This window comes from Peromyscus maniculatus, chromosome 1, assembly GCF_049852395.1.
Source record: "Peromyscus maniculatus bairdii isolate BWxNUB_F1_BW_parent chromosome 1, HU_Pman_BW_mat_3.1, whole genome shotgun sequence".
NCBI classification, from domain to species: Eukaryota; Metazoa; Chordata; class Mammalia; order Rodentia; family Cricetidae; genus Peromyscus; species Peromyscus maniculatus.
The window spans coordinates 41,247,265-41,270,722 of record NC_134852.1 but is presented as its reverse complement, the minus strand read 5'-3'; the positions used below and the strand labels follow the sequence as shown (position 1 = coordinate 41,270,722).

The window sequence follows — 23,458 nt, the reverse complement described above, 5'->3', positions numbered from 1 at the left end:
ATTTAATCCTAGCACTCAGGAGGCAAAGGCAGGTGGATCTCTGTAAGTTCAAGGCCACCCTGGTCTACAGAGTGAGTTCCAGGATAGGGCTGCACATAAAAACCCTGTTTTGAAAATTTTTGTAGAATATTAATGGAGAGTGGACCTAAGTAAACACAGATTATTGTCTTTAGTACTTTTATCTCAGATGTCTGTAGGAAATCATGAGTTGTGTCTGTAGACAATACTGACTTTATCGTGGTGTCAGAACTTTCCTTACGTTGTCAGCAAGGAAGACAAAGCAAACCTCAAGACAAAGAGCCTCTTTCCCTTCCCACAATCTTTTCACATTCTGCTCTCCTATGGAGCCTCAGTGTCATGCCTGGCATATGCACACCATATGGCTGTGGAGTCACAGGACTGTAATACTCTCTTATGTCTACATCCCTCCAGTGGGGGCCTTCCTCTTCCCACTAGCAGGCCAGTTCCTCCTGGTCAGAACTCTTTGTGTTCTTATGATTCCCCAGTTCAGTTTTTCTGGGTCTCATTTGGTCACCTGTCATCTACTCTTGAATTTTTGTCTTTCAGGACACTCACTTCCTTCTGAAGTCATAACTGTTGTGGCTGGAGAGAACATCTTTGAAGGAGATAGGCATGTGACCCTATAAACTATAGAAACAATGGTTCCTAAGAAATTTAAATTTCTCCAGGAACTTAATGCAAGTGAGGGAAAGAAAAAGCTGAAGCCTGGTGTCTGCCAGAGTAAAAACTTGTTTCTCAAAAGACACCTCAGGTGGTTTTGTGAACTTACAGACCTCCTTGTAAGAAAAGACTGGAAACTAGACAATGAAGGTGGGTGGACCCACACCCTGACCAGCCTGGTTTACCTTTGCATTCCTGTTACTTTCTATTTAAATCAGGATTATCTTGGTTTCTCTGGGCCACAGTAGATGAAGAATTGCCTTGAGTCATACATTTAATCGAGGGGTGTCTAACCCACAGCCCAAGAGAGGATATACATTATTTTGTGTGACACTACAATAAGATGTTGCTGCTTATACTAGCTACTTTTTTGTTGTTGTGATAAACACCAGGACCAAAAACTAGTTGGCAGGGGCTTATTTGCCTTACACTTCTATATCACAGTCCATCTTTGATGAAAGTCAGAGCAGGTACTCAAGAAAGAACCTAGAGGTAGGAACAGAAGCCAAAACCATAGAGAAAACCTGCTTACTGGCTTGCTTTCCATGGCTTACTTAGTTTTCTTTGCAATACAACCTAGAAACAGAGGACTAGGGTTAGTATGACTGGCAGTGGGCCAGACTTTCCCATATCAATTATAATCAAGAAAATTCCGCATAGACTTGCTAACAGGTCAAATCTGATGGAGACATCTTCTCAGTTAAGTTTGCCACTTCCTAGATGACTCTAGTTTGTGTTAAGTTGACAAAAACTAACCAACACAATGATCAAAAGCAACATAGTAAAGTAAGTGTAAGTAAGTGTCTATTTGGGCTTACAGTTCCAGAGGAGTAAGAGTCCATCATTGGAGAAAGGCATGGCGGGCAGCAAGAGTCAGGCATTGTGGCAGGAGCAGGAAACTGAGAAGTCATATCTTCAGCCATAAACACAAAGCAGAGAATAAACTGGTTGTGAACTCTCAGTGATACGCTCGCTCCAGTAAAGCTGCACTTCTCCTTAACCTCCCTCAAAACAATGCCACCAACTGAAAATAAAGTGTATGCATATGTCTGCCTGTGGGGATCATTTCTCATTTAAACCACTATACTGTTTACAAAGTTCATGTGTAAAAACTATGCAGTCAACTTATTTTTAAAAAGATCACAAAAAGTCTGGGTGTGGTGGTGCACACCTTTAATCCCAGCACTCAGAAGACAGAGACAGGTGGATCTCTGTGAGTTCAAGGCCAGCCTGGTCTACAAAGAGAGTTTCAGGACAGCTAGGGCTGTTACACAGAGAAACCCTGTCTTAAAAAACAAACAAAAATCTTATAATGTTTTGAGTAAGTTTATTGTTTTGTATTGGGTTGCATCTATAGCTATCCTGGGGCCAAACCCTCTTGATGCATTTTGGACATCCTTGACTTAAACCTGAACCTTAGATATACCCCTCACAGGTAGACACAGCAGGTGTGGTCACTGGATCTTGCCATTCCTCTTCCCAATATGGCCACATTGAGTAAACTTCTGTTTTCTGCTTTTCACCATTATGTTATCTTTTTAATTGTCTTATTGAGGAGAGGGCTGGAAGCTTAGTGCATCAGGCAGTCAAGATTGAGACTGTGACCTTCCAAACTCAGCCACCCACCTGTTCTGTTTAAACCACATGGAGATTCCAGAAAGTACTGTGTCTCTAATCGTATACCTCTTCTTTCTCTGAAGAATTCTTTTCAACTCCTCATATCTCAGAGATTCTGTATTAATCTCAGCTCAAGCTCATTGAAATTATATTTATAGGCACAGTTTGGATCTTGGCCTTAATCTTCTCTCATATTATAGAACACTGTTTCTAAGGAAGAGAGTTCCCAGAGACATCAGTTGTCTTTTATTGCTCATAGTCCACATGATATCAATAAACACACTCATTTTAAGAAAGATTTATTTTTACTTTCTGTGTATGAGTGCTTGCCTGTGTGTATGTATGTGTACCTTGTGTATACCCTGTGAACAAGGAGGTAAAAAAGAGGCATTGGCTCCCCCTGAGACTAGAGTTACAAGTGAATGTGAACCTTAATGTGAGTGTTGGGAATCAAACTGAGGTCCTTTGTAAGAATAACAAGTGCTCTTAACCACAGGGCAATCTCTTCAGCTCCATCATTCTTGATTATACATTTCTTCTTCCTTTCAACCCCAGATATCAGAGAAAGCTCCAGAATGTAAAAACTCTACTACCAGATGCTGCAGACCCAACCATTCTGAAGAAGCTTCCCATGCATGGAACATCATGTTTCCTGATTGGTGGCTCCCCTTGTGCCCCCGTGCCCACTCAGCTTAGGATACTTATATGGCCCCAAAGAGAGATACTCAGCTATTTTAATCAAGAGATTCCCCAGGAAAGAAAAAAAGTAGGAAAAAAGCCCCAATCAATACAGATCCCCCCAAGAATTAATTATATTAATTAATTAAGTATTATGTTTTAGGGAGAAGAAAGGATGGAGTCATCAAATTGACTGGAATTATTAATGGGAGCAGCAGCACTATGGGAGCCCCACAAGACAAAGCAAAGTGTCTTTCTCTTATGGTTCTGAAGATAAGGGGAGGTCTTGCACTAAGAGAAAGCACACTTAAAATGTGGCCTAAGGTATGTGACACAAGTAGAGGAATATGCCACAAGTGACATTTTCTACATGACAGGGGTCACTCTTTATCTGGGTAGAGCAGAGGGCTTGTTGATTTGTGAAGTATATTACATGATAGTGGTCAGCTTGCCTCTAAGCCCTGGGGAGTTGGCTGTGTTCTTGCCCTGCATGCAGTCTCCTTGCTTAGGGCTTGGTTACCTAGAGGGTTTGGGTTCTCCTACAGTGAAATATGGGAACTAGTCTACTTTTCAGTTATCATGTGACTTTCCCTGGGGAGATAAAAGAAATATCTACTAATGCCACCTAGAGAGGATACTAAGAAACTGAAGAAAGAACTCTGTTTATGTCTAGCTTGGTGAACCAATGAGTTTACAAGTGTTGTTACAGAAGCATGGCAGCCACACCAACAGAGTCTCACCTTCAGTCAGCTTTTCACCTCCTGCCTGCTCTCATAACTCCCAAGACCACATGCAACTGCTGTAGGATGGAGCAGTGACTAGACTATCAAGTGAGAATCTACTGAGCATTCCTTCTCCAGAAAGCAAGAGGGATGTTAACAGCTTCATTGCCATAATCAGAGACCTGGGTATCCCCAGTATGATTCTGCTTATTTCACTGACCCCAGGTCTTCTACTGATCACCATGAAAGCCCTGCTTCCTGATGACAATGCTAACATTGTGCCTAGAGGGAACAGTCGCACTATAACAGCAATGGCAATGAGTAGTAGATGAGATTCTTTATATGAATATATACAGAGTGTTTATGTCACTGAGAAAAGTATTATCCATGGATAAGGCCACTCTGGGCTTGAAGCAGGGTCATCTTTACTCTGGATTTACGTACCTCTCAACAGGGTTAGATTGACCCACAGATCTGGGTAAAATAAATGGGATGTTGCTTGTGGAATCCACATCCTTCCCCTTCTAGGGATAAATTCTTATCTAGTCTCTAAAGCCCAAACAAATGCTTCTTCATTTTTCAGCATGGCATTTTCTCTCCCTCTACTTAATACTTTTACCACAGATGTTACCAAACTTGGGGGCCACAGCCTGTGCTGCCACAAAGCCAGGTTCAGCCATTGATTCTCAACAAGGCAGTTAAAGGAGTCAAATTAATAGTGAAATGGGAGGAAAGGAGATTTGTTCAGTGTGGCTGAAATGGAAAATGGGACAAAGAGATACATGACAATAACCACCCAGCCCTCCAGTCCAATCTTTGAGGTCTGAACCTAAGAGTAGAGTTTAAATTGGAAATAAGAGAAAAGTAACTCAACAGTCCCCTCACTCATGATCAACTCAGCTTTAGTCTCATTTGTAAGGTGCTCTGACAAGTTGTCATTTCTCCTACTGAAGACATCCCCCATTGATATTCCTTCTCCCAGCATGAGATTCCTAGAGAAATTCTCATTTTTCTGGGGTCCACTGTTTCAACAATACAATTGATTGAGAGACACTACTAGTATTTCTTAAAAATATCTTCATTTCTGTCAGACTTGTCATGCAGACTCTGCCCTATAATCCATGCTTTTCTTTATTCTCTAAAGTCTAGCATTAGAATATAGGGAACCTGACCCTGAGTTTGCCACTGGTTGGTTGTGTCATGTGAATCAAAGTATTAGCATGCCTGGCTTCATTTTCTTCACTTGCAGGGAGGACAGTAACACGTGCTCTAAAAGGCCTACAAAGGGAATGCACAAATGAAAAGTGTCAATGTATTTGATGAAAATCTACTTCCAGGGCTGTGAAGTATTATTAGTGGACTTCCCGGATCAGCCAATGCTCATATGTGCTCTCAGCCCAAGAATCTTTCTTTTCTGAAGTTCCCACTAGCCTTTTCACTGGAACAAATTTTCAGGTCTCAGGAAAAGAGAGAGATCTCAGGGAATTTAACATCTGGGTCTACAGAGCCTTAGGGGACAAACTAAGCAGTTGGAGTGCAAAAAACGCAACTCTCACCTCAAAGAGGACAAGAGATAGTTTATTTTGGGCTAGATATGAGTAACTATGGCCCAAGAACACAGATGTAAATTACCCAAGATCCCATGTTCTAATATAGAAGCAGTTTTGTGAAGTTTTAATAGTAAGAGAATGAAGAAAATCATAAATGAAGATACCTTTCAAATAGTTGCTGGGAACATCAGGGAGGGAGAAAACAGCTAAGTAGAGAAACATCAACTGTAGGCCTCAGATGCCATCTGATAGCATTCTTATGTTTCAGGTTAATGGAATCTACTAGTCTGCTTAGCTAGTTAATATATTATGAAAGATTTTTATCTGCAAACATAGGATGTTAGGTCCTACACAGAAGCAGACAGTTAATGGCTATTTATGGGGCTAATGATAGCTCAAGATAAACTTTAATTAGGCTCTGGACTTGCCAAATTCCAACCTCTTCACATCACTACAGTTCTAATAAAATCAATCAGCATTTGAGGACACAGCTTATTTCCAGGAATTCTCACTTATGAGTGGGAGAAAAAAAGAAGCAGGACAGCAAAGATCACATTGAAACACAGATGAACATTGTAGCCTTAAGCCTAATCCACCACAAGAGTTTTCATTTTCCATCCTGGAAATGGAAGGGACTGAAAGCATGAGGTCTAAGGTTTCCATCCTGATGTCTGCCTAGCACAGAAGACAGTGGTCCAGGCATTTTGTGAAGGTGGGAGATGTGGGAAGACATGACATGTGGAAGTATCATTTGGGTTTCTTCAGAATTTTTAACATTTTAAGCATAGGGATTAATAGAAAGAAAAGTTGAAGAATAAGATATACCCAAGTGTGGGTATGGTCTTGTCAAGAAGGTAGCTTGACCCTTAGTTATCTTTACAATAGCCCTGCATCTGATTTTGTTATCAAAGGATTAAGGGACATTTTAATCCTTTCCTAATGATACTCTGCTATACTTGTAGACTGGAGCCTGGCATAATCATTATTAAAGAGGCTTCATCCAGCAAGTGATGGAGGCAGATGCAGAGCAAACATTTTTAGGTAGAGCTTGGGAAATCCTGAAGAAGGGAGGCAGGGGAGGATTGTATGAACCAGAGGAATCAAGGACACCATAGAAAAGATCCCAAAGAACCAACTAACCAGGGCGCATAGGGGCTCACAGAGACTGAACCAACAATCAGGAAGAGTATATGGGTCTCACCTAGATCCTTTGCATATATGTTATGGTTGCATGGCTTGGTGTTCTTGTGGGACTCACAACAGTGGGAGTGGGGTCTGTCTCTCACTCTTTCGTCTGCTTTTGAGACCCTTTTCCTCCTATTGGATTGCTTCTCCCAGCCTTAATGTGAGGGGATGTGCTTAGTCTTATTGCAACATGATAGACCATATTTGGTTGCTATCCCTGGGGGGCCTGCCCTTTTCTGAAGGAAAATGAAGGAGTATGTAACAGACTTTCTTCTGAGTTACCTACCAGTTCCAAAGCATGACACAGAGACTTATTATTAGTTTTAAATGCTTGACCTTACCTTACACTTGTCCCACTAGCTCTTATAATTTAATTTAACCAGTTTCACTTCATCTGTTTTTCCATGGAGCACTTTACCTTTCTTTCCTTCTTTATGTCCTACTTTCCTGTTTCTCATATCTGGCTGCCTGGCAGCTGCTTAGCTATCTGGCCCCAGGTATCTTTCTTTTCCCCCTCATTCTCTTCTCTCTTCTCTCTCAAGCCTAGATTCTTCCTTCTCCTTATTCTCTCTGCTATCCCTCTACTGCCTAGCTATTGGCTCTTCAGCCTTTTATTAGATCAGTCAGGTGCCTTAGGCAGGCAAGGTAACATATCTTTACATTGTTAAACAAATACAGCATAAACAAATGTAACACATTTTTACATTGTTAAACAAATGGAGCATAAACAAATGTAATATATGAGACTTCTCATAAATTTACAAAAAAGAAAACAGACTTAAGATCTATTCTACATTCTGTTAAAATGTATCATGAATGAAAAAAATTAGTAAGCATTTATTGACTGTAATAAGATGATAAAGATTATCATTTTGATATTATAGTAAAATACAAAGTTATGTTTGTGAAGAAGGATGTGGGGTTTGAGGCCATTCCAGTCTGTTACTAGGACACTCAGAAATGGGATTCATGAGAATTACTAAGAAATGAAGCTGAACGTATCAAGAAAATCATTAAAAGTTTGGCCCTTATCACAGGGTCCGAAGTTTGAATACCTAGTCTCCAGCGATGGAACTTTTGGGTAAGCATTAGGAGGTGTGAACTTATTGAAGGAGGTCTGTCACTGGATGATGTTTCAAACACTATTTCCAGTATGCTCCCTGCCTTCTGCTTGTGGCTCCATAAATGAGATGTTAGCTGTCCCCGTCCCCATGCTTTGGTGTGACACACATAGATTCTAATACTCTGAAACTATAAGTCCAACTAAATGTTTTATTTAAAAATAAAATATATATGGCTCTGTGATTCCATTTCTAGAAAAGCTTTAACAAGGAATTCCATTAATATATTTGAGATGGAAAGATGTGAGTGATTCTACTAGATCACTAAAATGATTTGGTCTGGAATACAATCAAAAAAGGTATTTGCAATTTTAACTTATGGGGAAGAGTTTCTAAACAATTACTCTGAGTGATGAAACAATACAAGATGGCAATCATTTTTATCTTTAGCCTTTGTGTATAGTAACTTTGGCCCAGATACAATAATATAAACTATTTTATTATGGTATTGGAATAAAGTAAGTTAATTATACTCTTTATCTTTTATGTAGAAATACCATAAATATAATAAATATTGGTGGTATCTGCTAAATATTTTCTAAATTAGAATCACACATGTTGAAATTATTTGTATCTATCCTATAAACATCCTCCACTGCAATCACATTTATGCTTCCCAGCTTCTGTGCTTATGGTCAAAGCCACTGCTATCTCCTCCTTAACTGGGTTTTCTACAAACAACACAGAATTGTGAGATATGCTTGATATGTCATAAATATATATTTAGCCTTAAGCCATTTAGCATGTATCATTAAGAATAAGGGATGATTCCCCACAAGTTATAAAAAGATTTATTTTTATTTTATGTGGATGACTGTTCACCTACAAAGTGTACTATGTGTGCAATGCCAGCACGGTTCAGAATAGAGTACCAGCTCTCCATTGAACTGGAACTACAGATGGATGTAAGCAGCCATATAGGTGCTGGAACCCAACAGAAGTTCTCTACAAAAGCAGCCAGTGCTCTTAACCATTGAGCCATCTCTCTAGCTCTAAGAAATCTTTTAACTTTTAGCAAGACCACAATATAGTTCCCAGTATGCATTGGGTGAGATCACAGCTCATAAGGTGAAACCATGACTCACAAAGGTTATACATGTAGGAAATGAGGATGCTTTTACTGTAAATAGTCATATATAATTTTCTTTGTGAGATTTCCAGAAAATATCTAGAGAAGTGAATAAGGCTGTATGTACTCAAGGTCATAGACATCAGGATTTAAGAAAGATTCATTGCTATTCTAACATTTGAAAATATTACTATATAAAAAGAATATTGTCTTTCAGCATCCTTTACAGTAAATGTTAACTGTTTAGGAACTAGTTTTGATCTTTATGTGTGTGTGGTGTATTGTGCGCACATGTTCACATATGTGTGTACATGTGTATGCAGGTGCACTTGCATGTTTATGTGCATGTTTGTGGAGGCAGGGGTCGATGGCTTCCTCCATCAATCTGCACCTTACTTTTTAGGACAGGGTCTCTTGCTGAGCCCAGAGCATATCAATTCAGCAAGGCTGGCTGGCCAATGAGCTTCAGAGATCTGCCTGTCTATGTCTGTTCAGTGCTGGGATTACAGATGTATACTACCACATCTGGTGTTTTACATAGTTGCTGGAGTGTGAACAAAGATCCTCATTCTCTTATGACAAGAACATTACCTATTTAAGCCATTACCTGGCCTCAGCTGATGGGAGGCTTTAACAAGACTCTAAGGTGAGGGTCTCCTTCCCTATTTAATATCCCCTTACTTATCCCAGCTTTCTAGCCTGCTTCATTATACAGTTTGTTGAAAAAGAAAAATTAGCCTTAAGATATTCTTGGGAAAATTCTTAGCTGTGTCTTCAAAAAGGAAAATAGCCTTTGACCATGGCTAAACAAAACTACAAGAGACGAGAGCCAGGATGTGGCTACCGCATTGTTTGAGTGTGGAGAGCACAGAATAGTTGGCAGGATCAAGAAAAGCTTCATGAAGAAGGTGGGATCTAGATGGCCCTTGAGTCATATGGATATACCAAGATAAAACTGAATCAACGATCCAGCTAAATTAATTCCAGGTATGTCACCACCCCATCCTCCACCAAAAAAAAAAAAAAAAAAAATCAAAGTCAAAGTTGGCTTACTATAGAAACACCTGTGTACTCATTTTACTATTTCCATAATGGCTGTTATAGAATCAGTCTAGAGGATCCATCAGTGAATGAATGGAGGAAGAAAATACACACACACACACACACACACACACACACACACACACACACACACACACACACTATTCAACCATAAACAATAATAAAGTTAGGTTGTGAGGAGAACTAGAGATCATTATTTAAGCAGGGTAAGTTAGAACTGTAAATCCAAATACTGAGTGTTTTCTTGGGGGTAGAAAAGGATATGGAAATCAAAAGAAGACTACTAGGGTTATGGAAGATAAACAGAGGGAGGAAAGAGGAGGTAAAGTAGGATAAGAAGGGACTGGGAAGATAGATCAGCAGTTAAGAGCACTCGCTGTCCTTGCAGAGGACTCAAGTTGGATTCTTAGGACCCAGTTGGTTGCTCACAACCACTGGAAATTACAGTTGTAGGGAATCTGATGACCTCTTTTGGTCTCTGCAGGCTCTGTATACATGTAGTAATCAGACATGCATGCAGGCAAAACACCCAAACACACAAAAGTAAATAAATTATTAAAAAATGCTAAGAAAAAAAGTGATGGACATGGTAAGCACACATTATATGTGTGTAAAATTGCTATAATAAAACTTAATATTTAGGTATAAAAAGGAAATGTGAAAATGATTAAATATATTTTAGCTACTGAACGAATTTTTATCTAAAATAAATAGTTATGTGCACATTAAAAGAAACCCACCAAATCCAACTAATTAGAGTAGACAGTACACTAACCAAAATTGATGTAAATTAGGCATAGAAAACTTGAAGGCAAGAATGGCAGTCAAAGTTGTACCTCAGGGATAGACTACATAAAGAAAGGTTTTCACTGCTGCAGCCCCTGATAAACACAATGAGCACATGTTCTTGTCTCTTACCCATGTGCTCCTGCTGTGTAAGCTGTGAAGCTGTGAATTCATATTTTGGCACTCAACTGGCCTCAAAGAACTGGGCAGAAGCACAGCCAGCTGTGCTGGGCAGGGGTAGAGGAGATAGTATCTAGCCTTCTAGGTTCTGCCAGAGGTGTGGGCTCTCTCTTGTCAGCTCACACAATGTTCCAGCCCTCAAATTCAAGACTACAGGACATAGGATGAAGGGACATGGAGAGTTGAGAGATGCCGGAGGGGAGGGAAGTCCAGAGCATGTTTGGAGCACCACTGGAAGGAAGATTGAGTGGCTAAGGCAGATTTACAATGATCCTTGACTCCTCTATCATGGATAAGATTGGAAGTGGGAGGCTGAAGTTGTCTGAAGAAGCCATACCTGTTTTAGATTCCTATAATCTGGAGACCTTGACAATGACTATGCAGACGAGAATGTGATAAATCTACAGACATATTTACTTTGAGTAATCTTAGGCTCTTTATTACCCATTCACTTTTGCTTTTATGTCTTAACTGTGATGATTGGTTTTATAGTCAACTTGACACAATCTAGACCCACTCAGTGGAGATAGCACTATTCTCTGGGCTGGAGATCCTGAATTGTGTGAAAGTGGAAATGCAAGATGAACAGGTGAGTACTACCATGAATACTTGTTCTCTGCTCCTCACTGTGGATATGATGTGACCAGCTGCTTCAAGTTCTTTGAACTTCCCTGCTATGATGGATTGTAATCTGGAATTGTGAGCTAAAATAAACTTTTCTCCCCAAGATGCTTTTGTTAAGGTTTTTATCATAGAAACATGAAACAAAACTAAGATACAAACTTTCTTGTGACTCCAGCAAGCCTTTTAGACTGTTATCAATAGCTTTAGCAGACCTCTATCATGCATTAACTCTAGATCTGTGAATGGTACCAGATGGTGTCTGAAATCTATGGAAAGATTTTCTTCATCTTGCTATAGCTCATTGTGCTATCTAGAGTCACCTGCTATAGCTCATTGTGCTAACTAGAGTCACCTGAAAAAAAGGAACCCCACTTGAGTTGCTTCCATCAGATTGGTCTGTGGATCTGTCTATGAGGGCATTTTCATGATTGCTGATTAATCCAGCCCACTGTAGACATTGCCATATCTAGGCAAATAATCCTGGGCTATATAAGTGAGGTAGGGGAGCAAGCCAGGGGTAAAGCAGTGTTCTTCTGTGGTCTCTATTTTAGCTTCTGCGTCAAGTTCCTTTCCTGAATTTCCTCAGTGATAAATTGTGCCCTGAACATGGAAGATGAAATAAGCCCTTAACTCCCCAGGTTGCATTTGGTCACAACAACAAAGAAGAAAACTAGAACATTCACTTCCCTAAATCCCCACCAATGCATTTATTTTGAATGTATTAATGCATGCTTGTTTTGTTTTATGTCTATAAATAAATATTCATGTGCTCTCTTCCATAATGGAGTATATCCTTCAGAATAGCCTGTGTTGGCCTTCCTGAGCCATAACACTCATATGCTGTGGGATGGTCTGTATGTCAAATCTGTTGCTCTGATTGGTCAATAAATAAAACACTGATTGGCCAGTGGCCAGGCAAGAAGTAGGTGGGACAAGGAGAGAGGAGAACACTGGGAAGCAGAAGGCTGAGGCAGAGACACTGCCAGCTGCCGCCATGACCAGCAGTATGTGAAGACACCGGTAAGCCACCAGCCACGTGGCAAGGTATAGATTTATGGAAATGGATTAATTTAAGCTATAAGAACAGTTAGCAAGAAGCCTGCCACGGCCATACAGTTTGTAAGCAATATAAGTCTCTGTGTTTACTTGGTTGGGTCTGAGCGGCTGTGGGACTGGCAGGTGACAAAGATTTGCTCTGACTGTGGGCAAGGTAGGAAAACTCTAGCTACACTCATAGATAACTGAACATTAACTACTTTCTTATTTTATTCGGTACTGAAGACTTGTGATTTTATATCTTCAAGGAGCTTTCAAACTGTGATGCTGTCTTCCATGAAGATGGAACTTGGGAACTTGTCTCTGATTGTACAAGATGGGGTTGGGGAAACACATACTTTAGCCACTGCTATGAGACTGGAAAGGGCCATTTGACTCCAATTCCTGAAGGATGAGCTGAGGTGATACTGAACAGAGACATCTGACAGCAGGAGTGCCAGGGTGTGGGACCTGTAGGATTTTCTCCTCTGGGGTAACCTTCAACTTGATGGCTTCCAATGCTAGAAAACCAAAGCCACACTGATGTACCTCTACAGCATCTCAGATAACTTATGGCAACTCCATGCCTGCCCTGGCCTCAGCTGCTTCCCTGCCAAGTACTCCTGAAAGGCCTGACATTGCTTTATTGAGAGATCAGGGTTCTCTCATAAAGTATTAAGTGCATCAAATTAAGCAGAGCAGGTTCCCCATGCCAAAAAAAAATGCTCCAAAGGGGGTAAGAGAAGCCCAGGAGGTCAAACTCAGCAGTCCTTGCTGCTGCATGTAGGTTGGTGTTCTTTCCCCTGGATTTTCAATTGGAAAATGTCCCTGTTCTCCACTCAGATGCCTGCTGGCAGCCCAGAGCAAACTTCCTGGAGCCTCAGCAGTTTTGATTCACCTAAAAATATGTTTTGGAATCAGCTGCCATGTTAGCTGAGTAACAAATTTTGTTTTCCTTTCTATTTTTGCACTATCTTTCAGAAACACATTTTCCATAAGGGACCTGGATATTTAAATGTTGTGAACTAAATCCATATGGAGTGGAAGGAGAATCGGATATGGGTTGGAGGAAGATCTTCACAGTTAGACTTGTGCCTTTCCTCCCCCAGCATTCCTGCCCCACAGTCCTTCCTTTGTTCCTTAAATCATGCCGGGAGTGGAGCCTGCTAAGTGCTGTGAACCTGATAGATTTGCTGGAAATCTCTGCCTGTGCCTTAGATGATTGACTCAATGTGGAGATTTGCATGTTATGGCTAAAAATTCTTAGGCTTAAAGCTAAGGGTAATTCATTTGTCTCTGGACTTCTGCTTATAGGGACACCAGACAGCCTTAATGCAGAAGATTCTGCAAGAACCTCCCCCATTTTTACCCAAGCCATTAATTTCACTTGAGTAGACTTCAAATTACCAAGAACTGAGAGCTGATGTCTCCTCAGACTTTTTTCCCCACTTATCTGTAGCCGAATTTCTAAGCAGTCTTATTAAATAAAAAACATAGAGCCAAATACAGGGGTAAAAGCCTTAGAGATCAGGGAAATAGTGAGAGCCACCAGCCATAATGCAGCTTCCAAAGAGAGCTACTTCCTGTCTACCCATGCCATTGTTGCCTTGCTGTTCTGCCCTCTCATTGGCTTGTAGCCCAGCTACCTCACTTCCTTGTTACTGCCTGTCTGTACAGACCCCCAGGTCTCTATGGTTGGTACTGGGATAAAAGGCATGTGTCTCCACACTTGGCTCTATTCTCTAGTGTGACCTTCAACACACAGAGACCTTGCATGCCAAGTGTTTGGATTAAGGGCGTGTGCTAACACTGCCTGACTTTTTTTTGTGTGTTAATGGTTTGCTATTTCTTCTGATCTCCAGGCAAACTTTATTTATTAGCATACAAACAAAGTACCACCACATTTCAACACAAATAAAATATCACTGCACTTATCTTTGGAGTACAGGGAATTTTATTTCCCAAGTTTCCTTTCAGCTGGCTTCTATCTAAGTGTGGCCATAAGGAAGCAGTGGTAGAACAGGAGAGGACCAAGGAGGGAAGGAAGGTATTTATCTCTCTTGCTAAATCTTTCTCTTGAAAATTGTTCACTTCAGTAGCCCAGTCTCTTCCCACAGTTTCACCAGGGTTCTAGCTCCTAATTTGTGGCCTTGCCTCCTAGCCTCTGTGAAGCCCTCTCTGTGTGGAATGGCTTCTGTAGTTGCTAATTCTTGATTTGTATGTGGATTCTCAAGACCTTTACTATCTCTGTGACCAATTTTCCATAGAACATGGGAAATTTCATTCATGGGGATTGGTGTGCCCAACAGCCATTTATACTTATTTTCTGCTGTTCCTTTCTTTTGACCACTTTTCTATTGTGTGATTGATTTTTTTCCAATTAATTACAAACTCTATGTGAATATTATTGTGTGACTTTTCCTGGGGACACGTGAACAAACATCTAATCACCCGATATAAAGCACCATTGACAAACCAATGAAGCAATTCCACCTGAGTCTGACTTAGTGAATCAGTGAGTTTTTTGGAGCCATTTGTAGGAACATGAGTGATGCAAGAACAGCTGTGTCACCAGGAAAAAAATCCTACCCCAGTGTGGCTGATGACTCATGAGAGCTAAACTCTCAGAGTTTTTGGCATAGCTTTCAAGTAACTTGACAGCTCAGAGAGTCTGTTTTCTTTATCAGATTTTGAGAGGGCCAGGCAAATATCATGACTGGCTCCTAATAACTCAGTTAAGAATTAGGCCTCAGTCCCTGCTTCTTGAAACTGGACAGTTTCTGAGGAAGCCACAAACAAAGGACAAGCAATCTTTAATGCCCCTGACAGCAGGGACAAGAGAGACAGGACCTACCAAGCCTGGGCCACTGAGCCTACCCCCACACTGAGTGCGTACTAGGCCAGGCAGCCCCTTCAGGTAATAGCTCAAGGTAATAACTAAATAAGAACAGAGCTTGGGACTTGTTCAGGCCTGCCCCCAAATGGAAAAACTGTAGCCTTAACTAACTCCTGAATAGTCCTAGCCAATTAGAACATACTAATATAATCATATTTAACCACTTGCTTAAACCAATCATATCTGAAATGACCTAACTGCCCAAGGAATTCCCCTTGGCTATGCTTAAAAAGAGCCTGCACGCTCCTCTCAAGGTCATCGCTATTTTGCCTTTCTATAGGATGGTCAGCTTCAACATGCTGGTATCTTTCTTGAGATAATAAACATTCTTGATGATTGCATATGTGGATGGTGGTCTCTTGTGGAGTTTCTCCACAACCCTAACAATGTTACTTCTTATATAATCCTATGGAGAGATTTTATGAATTTTGTACGTTCCAGAGATTTCCTGGGCCTTTTAAGTTTTTTATTTCCTATTCTTACAATCACACCCCCCCCCCCACACACCTTTATTTATGAGCCTCTTTTCTCCCATCAATGAAATAATGCTTAAATTCAAAAGAAATGTCTGGGATTGCTTTTCTATTATGTGGCTGACTGTTTTCCAATTAATTTATCATTAAGTACCAATACAGGATATATTAGTCTCTGATCTACAATATGAGTTGAAAATTTTTCCTGATTTTGAATATTGCTTTTGCTTTGCTATAGGTAATTTTGTTGTTATTTTCTTTGGCACAAACCACATTTCTAAAAATTGTTTCAAAGACATGTATTTACCACTACTTTTGATGCTATATTTAGAATGTCTAAATTCGTCATAGTTAAAATTTCTCTGCATATTTTATTTTCGCATTTTTATGGTTTCATTTATTAAAATAAGTAACTGATTCCATAATCTAATGAATAAAAATATATAGACATGACTTTATTTCTCTGACTTTTTTTGCAATTGATTGCTTAATTATACTAATGTAATCTGCTAAATAGGTCACTGTACTTGTTTATTTTTTTGTGGCTATAACAAAATGCCTGAAGCTGAGTAGTTTATAAATGGAACTTTAGTTCACAGTAATTGCAGTTCAAGGGCATGGCACTGACATCTCTTTGGTTCTAATGAGGGCCTGCAGCAGATGGTATCACAGTGGTAGACATATGTGCAGAGAAGATTGCAGGATGATAGACAAAATGAGAAGGATCATGGGTCATGCTGGCTCTTTAATAAGTTATATTTATTCAGCATTTATTAACTGCTCAAGTTAATGGATTGCATGTGATATTTAGATATTTTCACAATTGCCTATGCAAACCTTTGATCATATGCCTTCCTTCCAACCCTCTCTTGCCTCTTTTCCTTTTCTTCAGACCTCTTCTCCATTCCTAGGAACCCATCAGACATTGCAATACCTCTTTGTTTGTTTGTTTTCAAACGTAAGTGAGAATATGTCATACTTGCTTGTATGTTCTGGCTAATTTTGGTTCAGATAATGATCACTGGTTCCACCCATTTTCCTGCAAATGACATTATGTAATTTCACCCTTCTTACATATGACTTTCCATTTGTCTGTTGATGAACATCAAGGCATATTCCATGTCATGATTACATGGATATAGAGTATCTCTATGGTACATTGACTTCTCCTTTAGTTATATACGCAGAAGTGGTACAAATGCATTTTAAGGTGCATTTATTTTCAGTTAAAGTATTTTAAAGAATATTAAAACTTTGTTTCCATGGTGTCTTCTGTAATTTATATCAACATTGTGCAATTTCTCCCCCTACCATATCAATATCGGGTTGATTTGTTCTTAACAAATAACAAGCCACTCTTACGAGTGGTATGAGGGGTCCCTTATAAGACACATTATGCTTTTTTGAGATAGGTCCTCACTATGTAGACCTCACTGGCATGGAATTTGCTGTGTATACCAGGCTGGCATCAAACTCATGGAGATCCACCTGCCTCAGCCTCCTGAGTGCTAGGATTTAAGGTGTGTAGCACCCTCATATTAACTTCTTTTGAGATTAATCTCCCAGTACCTAATTACCTTTCACTAGGCCTCATCTCTCCAAAGTTCTGCTCTTTCTCCAAGAGGTACCCTAAGGAGTGAACTTCTAGAACATGTAATGTAGCATGAGTCCTAATTGGTCTTAATAATAAAAATCCAGAGCCAGATATCAGGATAAATGCTGAAAGATCAGAGAGACAAAGGAGCAAGCCACAGCCACCTCTTACCTCACCAAGTCCTCAACCTGAAAAAAGCCAAGCTCCTGTCTCCACTCTAGCCTTATCACTCCTCTTTCCACTCAGCCATATCACTTCCTGTTTCCTCCTTTCAAAGGCTGGGATTAAAGGTATATGCCACCACTTCTTGTCCTCTAGGGTAAACTAGTGGCTAGCCCTGCCCTCTGATCTCCAGGCAAGCTTCATTTGATAGAGCACAAACAAAATATCACATTTCTCCTTTTTTGTCTAAAATAAAAAGATGGTTATAACTCCTATAAAAAACTATATACAATAAGTACAATAACTATATACAATATATACAGGCAATAATTACATTAACGATATCTAGTCCATAAACATTTGACAAATTCAGAGAAAATACTCCATTATCTATTTTATTTTGGTGAGTCCAAAGGCTGTACCTGATTCACTTTCTATTCTAACTTGTATTACCAAAACTATCTTTTAATGTCTCTCAACCCTATACAAGTTACACCTCTTTAGTGAATTACTTTTCTGAATCTGGTAACAAGGAAAACTATAACTATAAAGTCTTTAATTCATCAGAGACCCAAAAAGGAAATAATATTACCTAAGTAGGTATGAAGTGCAAGTAAGTGACTTCCAAAAATGTGAGAAATGATAGAAACAGCTGGTTGCCTGGACTGTCACTCAAGGTTCCTCTGCAATGTTGGGGCATCTATTGTCAGCCTATAGGCCTAGCATATCTGACAGCATTTTCTATGAAGCAGGATATTCTGAAGGGCTGTCCTACCTTGTCTTGGTAATGTTCAGCAAACATTTTCTTTTGTGTCTTGTTTGTCTAATTTGGACAGCATAATATCAGCAATCAAGGCAAGGGCAGTTTCTTACCCAGTGGCTAACTTTTGCCACAAAGAAAGTAAATTCAATATGGAATTTCTTTAATGCCCATCATCTTCTCTGAAGTAGACTGGTGCTGCCAGTAGCAGGCATATCTCATTGTCATAAAAAAAGAATCTATATTATTATGACATCTCAAATGCCATGTTCTGTAGATCTTTGAAGTGTTTGAAGACCATCTGTCTATGTAAAATATATGTTTGACTTTGAAGACATACCTAACATGACTACAAGTTTAATTGTAGTAGGTGACTAACTACTAACCTGTATGTCTTTATTATCCTACATAGTTTGTAATAATAATTTTAAAGGACTAGCAATTTGCATTACATTGTTAAATGAGATGTATAGGTACAATACCTTGAACAGGATTAGGAATGTATGTGAAATATATTCTAACAAAAATAATCTCAACTTTGTATCAATATATCCATAATATGTAATAAATCCATATCAATGTAAAATAATTTAAACAAGTAGTTGCTTTTTAAAAATCAATTCTGTTATCTATCTCTATGCCCCACTTTTTTCTTTTCAGAGTAGAATAGCAGAAACAAACATTTAGGAAGATTTATGAAATTTTATCCTGTTGGAGATAGGCCAATATACTTTTTTTCTTAAGACTGATTTTTTTGGATGATTTGTCTTTTTTTTTTTCACCCACATGTGTCACTAGAGTTTCAATGTATGTTAACATCAAATGAGTTTAGGTCAGAGCACAGCTGTTTGGTTTTCTTTTTACCCAAGTCTGAAGCCAGAACAACAAACTGAGCATCTAGAACTGCATCTCATGCTTGCCATACTTGGTTAAACAGAATATTGGCCTCTGCAAGGATCTCTGTTAATTTTTCACCAACATTCAGTATGTCTTCACAGTTTTTTTGGATGGAGTTGATGAGAATGTGGTACTGATAGCTGATCAGATGGCACGGGGCCTGATTGTACTTGACCTCCTAGCAGGCAAGAACCATCAGCTCATCCCCAGAATCAGATGGGTTGATGGCCTCCTTCAGGCCAACCAGACCATGAGCAGAGGCAGTACCAGTATGGGTCAGTGGCTGCTGTTCTCACAATTTATTTTTATTTTACATGTATAAATCATTGCCTGCACATATGTGTGTACATTTTGTGCATTCAGTATCTTTAGATATCAGAAAAGGTCATTATATGCCTTAGAATTAGAATTATTGGTGGTTATGAGACACCATGTGGATGCTGTAACTGAACCTAGGTCCTCTGTAAGAAGAGTAATTCTCTTTACCTTAGAGCCAACTTGTTAGCCCTTCACATATAGATTTTTGTATAAACCTAAGTTTTTATTCCTCTTAGATAGACATGTAGGTATAACATTATTCATTAATATATTTATACTCATTAACTGTACATTTCACTTTCTGTGTTTGTTTGTTGAGACTGGAGCTGGCCTTGCACTTTCTTTGCATCAAAGGCTGATCTTAAACATCTTAAACACTTGATCCTCCTGCCTTTACCTCCCAGTGTTAGGATTACAGGCATACATCACCACACCCAGTTGCACATTTCAGTATATATATATATATATATATATATATATATATATATATATATATATATATATGCCAAACTATTTCCAAAGAGGCTGCATTCCCACAGCCGTAATGCATAAGTCCATACTAAAAGTACAAGCTCCAAGCAAACAGGATTCTAGCTTCTGTGAATCTCTGCACTGTCAACTGAGATGGGCCTGATTGTCAGGAGAACAACCAGGGATCATCTTTGTAAACTGAGAAAGAACTTGGGCACATTTCAGCACAGAGCTGCTGTCCTTGAACCTTGAGAGAGAATGTTTCTCATTAACATTTGTACCACTGAGGTACAAGGTGAGTGAGGCAGCTCAAAAAGAAGTAATTGGGTCCTTTGGACTTGCCACATCAGCTGTAAGTTTTTGGTCTAGGAGAATGGATGATGGAAATGTTGCTTTCAATACCAGAACAAATTCATCAATCATGTGACTTAAAGATGAAATTTGTGTCATGCAACTTTTTCTTCCTGTTATGATCTGCTCCCTCACACCAGACCTCTCTGAACCTACCTGTATGCCTTGCACTCCTCATCTAGGCACACCTTCCTCGATCTGGAAAAGAGTGACACTAGTCCAGAGAGAACACAGCAGCCATACACTCTCAGGCGAACACTTTATTTATCATTAAATAACTATCTAAAAATGAGCAACGACTATGCTTTGTCAACATTGTTCCCAGATGTTAGTTAAATTAGTTTTGCCATGAATCTTCTAGAAACAATTAAACAATGAGAAAGTGATGATTGCCAGGAAATAGTGGGCAAGCAGCCAAGAGGGCAATGATCAAGAGGAATCATAGTGGGCAGTCAATAGAAAGAAAAGTGACTCTTACATATCAGTCCCAGAGTGAAGACCATGAGACTCTTTCTGCCATTTAGGTCTCTAACTCACTTTGAGGCATATAAAATTTCACACTACATCTCCCCCAAGCAATTAAAGCCAATAGAATTTATCTTTAACATTTAAAAAAGCTACATTTTTCCACACCACAAGAAAAAGCATCTGTTTGATTTATAAGCGTCAGGCTTCATACCCTAAAGATAAGTTGGAGATCTAGAGTGAAAAAAGGAAGCTTGAAGTAATGGAGCATAAACACCATACAGAGAAAAGGTAATCAAATGAAAGCTGTAGCTGGCATAGAAAGTTTCTACCCAGGAAATATGCATTATTTTGGGGTGGAGGAGGGTAGGATGGTTGGGTGCTATACAGACTGTGCACCTTACTGAGAGCTCTGAGTAATAAAAACTAGATGCTGCAGAGCTCAGGATTTCTCTGGATTGTAGACTGTTCTGTAGTCGAAAGTTATTCCTAGATTCAAACTAATGGTTGAGATTATAAACACTCCCCTAGGGCTCCATCTAGTTCACCCTGTGCAAGATTTTATTTTTGGTCTCTGTAACAAAATACTTGAGAAAACAAAAAGCAACTTCAGGAAAGAAAGTTTATTTGGGATTATAATTTCAGTCTATGAGCAGCTAGTCTATGTGAGGCATGTGTTGGAGCTGGTTACTCATCTCATGTAGAAAGATAGAGGGTGACACAGGAAGAGGCCTGAGCAACCAATACTCTTCAAATACGAGTTAGGAACAAAGAATAATCACCATGTCCCACAAAGAAACATATGAATAAAGTGAAAGCAGCATAGTAAGGCAATGGTTGTTACAAAGACCCACACCTGCTGTGCAGTGGTGGCACACACCTTTAATCCCAGCATTTGGAAGGCAGAGCTAGGCAGATCTCTGTGAGTTCAAGGCCAGTCTGGTCTACAGAGCATGATCCAGGCTAGGCACCAACACTACACAGAGAAACTCTGTTTCAAAACAACAACAACAAAAACAACAACAACAACAAAAAAAGAAAAACTCCAAAATAACCAAAAAATACCAAAGACCCACACCTGCTGCATCTTTTCCCCATTGGTTGGGATCCAAGCTCACAGTCCTTCATGATTGGCTAGTTTTAAAAGAATTGGTGCAAAAGGAATGAAAGCAAATAGGAAAGTCACTGCAGTTCTGAGAATGCAGGGGAGCCTTTATGTCAACAAAAGTTTTACTGGATGGTCATAGTAAAACATTTGCATAAAAGATATTCAAGATTGGGAAAATAAAATATTTGCATAAGAGTCTTATAGGTGCTGGGGTTAGAAAGATTTGAATTTGTCATAAACAAAAATTTTACAGTATTTGACAGAAAGACTAATATTTAATGTGTCTTAAAAACACATCAGGTGACTGGCTTTCTCTAATCAGCTCCGACCTTTTAATATCCCCTTCTGTATGACTCATCTATGAACTTGCCTGTTGATGAAGTTAATGCCCTCAAGAGTCATTCACTTCCTATTGATCAGTTAGAGAACAAGCTGTTAACACATGTACCTTTAACAAAGACATTTCATAATCAAACCATAATGCTCTTTGCTAGATAGAAGCAGAAATGGATACAAGAGTCTCTGCTAGCATAAACAGGTGAGGGAACAGGAGAGAGGAAGAAAGCTCCAACAAACCAAATTCAAGGCAAAGCAAGATGCTATTCAGTCCCTTCACTCCTGTACACGGGCTCTCATTTCAGCATCTTTTCTTGTCTGGGATCCCAGACTATGAGGAAAGATGGAGATAACAGAAACATCACACCCTCTAGTCTAATCCAACAATCATCACTGGATTTGAATTAAAGTAAATTTGTGGCTCATACCTTTAAAATCAATAAACTCTATTTTTAAGAGCAGTTTTAGATTCACAGTAAAATTGCAAAGAAAGTATAGCCTTAACCACATACAACCTCCATTATTCTCATCCCACACCTGGTGATTTATTTGTTGTAGTTGATAAACCAACACTGACACATCATTATCACCAGAAGTTCACAGTTTGCATTAGGATCCACATGGGGATTGTGTTTTCTATGGGTTTTGACAAATGTATGGTGACATATAACCTCTATTATAGCATCATTCAGAAAAATTTCACTATTCTTAAAACATCTCTATGTTCCACCAGTTTCTCCACCTTAAACCTCACACCCTGACATTCACTAATCTTTTTATTGTGTCCATGGTCTTGCCTTTCTAAGATACCACACAGTAGGGATCATAATGTATTGAAGTATTTGCAGATTGGAATTTTTTACTTTGTAATTTTCACCATATATTATTTCCTTTCAAGATGTCCTCTTCATTGAAAGTTTTACTTACTTTTATTTTATGTGCAAGGTGTTTGGGCTCCATGTGTGTAGATGCACCATGTAGGTGACTTAAGCTCTTGGAGGCCAGAAGAAGGTATTGGGTACTCTGGATCTGGAGTTGCATGCAGTTGTGTACTGCTATGTGGGTGCTGGGAACTAAACCAAGGTCCTCTGCAAACGCACCTAGTACTCCATCCAGCCATCTTTCCAGTCCTCTTTTCAAAGTACCAACATACCCATGTGGCAAACAGTGAGTCTCACCCAAGAGGCTTTTTTAGAAAACAGTCCCAGTTCTTGAATGGATTTCTCTGGGAAGGGGAAGTAAAAGAGGTCTCCTAGTTAAACTGAACTGCTGGGGTAGGGTGGGGTTCATAGGAGCTCACAAACACTGAATCAACAG

The 23,458-nt window shown here is 39.4% G+C and overlaps 1 long non-coding RNA gene across 1 annotated transcript in view; it reads right to left on the bottom strand.

Annotated features, from left to right (window-relative positions):
- The window catches only part of LOC121826016 (uncharacterized), a 32,501-nt gene extending 14,133 nt beyond the window's left edge, over window positions 1-18,368 (bottom strand). Inside the window, exons 1-2 of the long non-coding RNA XR_006068335.2 lie at window positions 18,211-18,368; window positions 1,500-1,594 (exon numbers count right to left, since the gene is read on the bottom strand). This is a non-coding gene — a long non-coding RNA (uncharacterized LOC121826016). The remainder of the gene's footprint in view (window positions 1-1,499; window positions 1,595-18,210) is intronic.
- Window positions 18,369-23,458: the final 5,090 nt, after the last annotated feature.